Source organism: Aplidium turbinatum, chromosome 1 (assembly GCF_918807975.1).
Source record: "Aplidium turbinatum chromosome 1, kaAplTurb1.1, whole genome shotgun sequence".
In the NCBI taxonomy this organism is placed as follows: Eukaryota; Metazoa; Chordata; class Ascidiacea; order Aplousobranchia; family Polyclinidae; genus Aplidium; species Aplidium turbinatum.
The window spans coordinates 48,880,726-48,885,397 of NC_137472.1; the positions used below are offsets into that span (position 1 = coordinate 48,880,726).

The 4,672-nt window shown below is 35.8% G+C and overlaps 1 pseudogene; it reads left to right on the plus strand.

The window, feature by feature from the left end:
• The first annotated feature begins 3,894 nt into the window (after positions 1 to 3,894).
• LOC145784852 (U6 spliceosomal RNA) lies at positions 3,895 to 4,007 on the plus strand (annotated as a pseudogene).
• Positions 4,008 to 4,672: the final 665 nt, after the last annotated feature.

The window sequence follows — 4,672 nt, forward strand, 5'->3', positions numbered from 1 at the left end:
AGTTTGTGACTGCAATAGACCACGTATTTGTTTCTTCAAATGACATTTTTCTGCTTGGCAAGTAGATCACAAAACATTTTTTTATATTATCGTTTTTTAGATAAGCTAAAACTGAACCTAAGATAAAAAAATACAGAACAATAAATCTAATTCAACTAACAAAAATTGTTCCCAGTTCAAATAAATTTTTAAAGTTGGTAAAATCATATTTTTCGAATCTAACTGTAACAACATTTATTGAAAAATAGTCTTCTGAGACTAATCACACGGACACATAAATGAACAAATAGTTTCCAAATACAAAAAAAATTAAAGAAGTGTTAAAAAAATCTCAAATACATTTCTCTAATATTGACTACACTTTTTTTTTGCAAGCTGCAACGCTGACAGTGATAAGTATAATACTGTAGGGCTGTAAGCTACATACAAAGATGTCGCTGCCCTGTTCCGGTATCTCAACGGCTTCAGTTGCAAAAAATACCCAACAATTTCACAAAATATAGTTCACACTGGAACTTTTGATTGTTCAGAAAAGGTTGCTATCAAACATGGTAGACAATAAATTAATTTATATGAAAATAACTGTGTAGTATCAAAAAAATATAGTTTAATACAACTGCCAATGATGTATACTTTTTCTTAGATTTTTTTTTTTGACTTTTTTGTTTTTTCAAACTACCTGTGATTTGAAGATATCTACCTAAACAGCAAAATCTGTCATTTTTACGTTGATTATGTTTATGTTGATTTTTATATTCATACTGTTTATATTACATTTTTATATTGATTCAACTTCTGTAGATGTTGATTGTTGAATCAGTGTAAAAATGACAGATTTTGCTGTCTGGATAAAAACTGCAAATACAAAAATTGTTTATGATCGGTTTATCAGTTGCGCTTTCTATTCAGGTGCAAAATAGCTCCTGATCCGACCTCACTACACTAACCTCAGACAGTGGATTTGACAGGAATCATTAGGCCTAGATTTTACTTTCCTTGTATTTGTAAAGCTCATGCTGTAGTGTACATAACAACCAACGCGATGTTTCATGAGCAGAGCTACAGTAGGCCTAGCCTACCTATTACATGCATGGACTTGGCTGCTTTATCGTTAGTTATAAAAGTTCAATTGGCCTTTTGTGGCAATAAGATGTTTGGTTGTTTGGAACAAACTCGGTTGCCGCTTAACTGTAAAAATTTTACTTGTAACGAGCGCATTACAGTTAACTTGAGCGACATTTATTGATTTATCATTATGACATTTTAAATGTTTTTTCTGAACAAATTGTTGACTTTTCTCTTAAATTGGTGTACTCCCATAGCCAGTTTAAACAGTCTAAAAGCATTACTTAGTAACTAGCCTACCCTTTTGTGATAATAGTTATTTTGTGAGTCGATTTTTCAGGTTTTTAGCATGTTTCAGCATGGTGCGTTGATGTTTATCAAGAGGGAAACTGTCCCTTTTGCTTTCCATGACTACGCCCTTGAACACTAACTTACTTATCTTTTCAACTTTAACAAATGAGGGGTATCTATGGCATACCACTGCCTATTCATCCCAAGATTTCAAGAGTTTATTGAGACGATTTGGTCAATTTTGTGTCAATTTCAAAAAAGTATTTAGGTACAAAAAATTTTAAACGGCTCGAAGAAAACTTTACTGTTTAAATTAAAAGTCAATCCAACATCCGGGTGACATATCAATGTATGTGTTGTTTGTTTGTTTGTTTGTTTGTTTATCTTTATCCTGCATTGCGGGAAAGCGGACTTGAGCGCTATGCATCGGTGTACGCCTTCCGACGTACACCTGACTCACGTTGCAGCTGACGGCAATGACTGTTTCCGGTTGTCTACTCTACTTATAACTTAAATTTGGTACTACCCATTACTCGAAATCCTGATGAGGACACACGTACGTGTCGAAAACTTTTGAGTTTATTTTAATTATGTTATGTTTTTTTTGTGTAATAAAGTATGTTAAACCCGCTAAGGTTACTATGTTTTATTTCTCTATGCTTTATAGTGCTGTACAAAATATGGCGATGAACACACCAACAAAAAGAAACAATACACACACAGTTATAATACCACCTGGGATAAATAATCTGCAGCAATATACAGTAGACTGTGCGCATATGTAACAGCCGCTGCACCAATATGCAAATATAATACTGACATCAACAATGCACAGCCAATTACCACAAAGTTCCAATACCAGGAGTACCGGTACTGGTATATACACATATTTAACAGTTAGCAAAGTTATCCGGGAGTAACAGCCTGCAGTATTATGTGCATACACAAAAGCTGCACCACCAACATATTATACAAATATAATGGGCCTACTGGTATCAAACAACAACAAGGTTCCTTCAACTGTCAACTCATTATATAGATGACTGCTACTGTATTAGGTCTGCACTTGAAATCTTTTTCTTAAAAAAGTTAATAATACGATAATTGAAAGCAATAAATTCTTGGCAAATTGAGGTGAGATCAACTTGATCGATCAAGTTTTTGTGAATGTGTTCAACTGTTCATCCTATGGTTCAAGTGCTCTTGGGTTAATCTGCTTTTTAAGTAACTTTTCACCAGTCTGTAGCACCAAAGAGACCTTTTTGCAGTAGCATTAAACATAGGGATTTTCAGGTAAAACTGCACTAGTTTTGATAGATTTATGTAAATGTTTTATCTATTTTAACAGCTTGAGTTCGTTTTCGAGAGAATTAACATCAATATCCCCATCTAGCCTGGTTTAAGTGCCTTCTTTGAGAGACAAAGTTGCTGCATCCTCTACCCTTGCTGCAGCTAAAATTACTTTCTCTATCACAAAAAACTGCAGGTTATCTTGGTCAAATATTTCGCTACCTTTTCAAAAATATTTGGTTTTCAAAAGTGGGTGGGCCAGGCCCACGAGGCCCACGTGGTTGATCCATCCTTGTTTGTAAGTACTTTCTCAATTTGTTAATTCAAAACAAAAATTTACAATATCGTGTTTACCAAAATTTAAAATTCACATTGAAAAGCTTCTGAGGCCTATCTGTTTTAAACGTATTCAAACAAGTTTAAACGTATTTTAATCTACTCTCCAACATGGTTCTTTCAGAGCATGAAATTAGTTGTCGTAGCTGATTGAAAAGGACTAGAGGTAGCTATAGCCAAAGTTTAGTCTACCAATTTTTGGTGCCTTGATCAATGACGTGTTATTGTTTAGATTGTTTTACTTGGAACTATCTAAGGCAGGGGTCACCAATGTTTTTTGCATGCGGGCCACTTTGGCACTAACGAGAGCTGTGGCGGGCCGCACTAGTAAAATGTTAAGTAGGTTGACTTTCATGCTAGAGAAGAACGCATTTCGTACCCAGTAGGCCTATCTAGCGTTACATGTTGTTCATATATGCTACTGCCAGGCCAAGCTCTTTTACAACACTTTTGACTTTTTTGACAATGCTTAATAAACGAGGCCACTTGTTTTGCGCACTTATAGCGAGGCGAGCGGTTTCATCAGAATATTCACTGCCAAGCAAGAGTGGAGTTGTCACTTCGCTTCACAAAAGATATCTATCTTGCAATTAACAGTTTCAGTAAACAAGGAAATGTTTGACACATCGCAATACAGGTAACAATAGTGACCTGCAAACATATCAGCGAAAAATAGGCTCCAATAACAGGGAAAAAGAAACCAGGCACCACAAAACAAACGCTTGTGGAAATCAACGAAAAATCGTAATTCTATCGTAATTCATGAACAGTCTTCCCTCTAAAAAAGCAATTTGGTTTTTCATCCTTTTTGTGAGAGTCTATAAAACCGTCTTTCGTTGATTATTATAGACAACTGTCACTTGCGGTGCTTATCAGCGTGGCAGCAATTTGTTAATTTAACAACAGTTTGCAGTACTTGCTTCGGCAGTACATAATACTAAAATTGTAACGATACAGAGAAGATTAGCATGGCCCCTGCCCTGCGCAAGGATGACACGCAAGATCGTGAAGCGTTCCATATTAAAAAAAAAAACTTTTGCAGTACTAAGCTAAATATTTTCATAATACAATCAGAAAAAGTCTTTAAATTTATATATAATATTTTGCCAATTTATTATAAATTGAGTTGGCACACCGACCTATTTTGCCAACAAAAACTTGCATAAAGGGAATACTGCTCGTGAAACACAATAACAATGAAACGCACACTAGTGTTTACATGACATTTGCAAACTTGAAATAAGCAACCCTATGTTTACAGACAATTTCGAAATTCGAAAACAGACGTTTTAATCAACCACTGGGACAGTGTGGCTGGACATCGCATTCCCCATCTAGAACTATAATCTGATTGATCGGTTGGTGGAATCGTATGCAAAGCGAAAATATGCTTTCCGGAAAGTATTTGTTGCCTTCGTACTCTTGAGCTCCTCATGAAAAGTATTTTTGGTTATGCTTGTACGCTAATGCCTTCCGCGGGCCGCAGCGATACAGCGTGGCGGGCCGCCAGTTGGTGACCCCTGATCTAAGGTAAGCCATATACCGGTATCCCTATTTAATAAGCTTCCGGACTGACTATGTAAGTTCTTCATCGACGCATAAAAATTGAAAGCGTTAGGCTATATCCAAGGATATGTAGAGAAGGGGATACGAATTACGAAGGCTTACAGCGATTGCTTTATTCTCACGA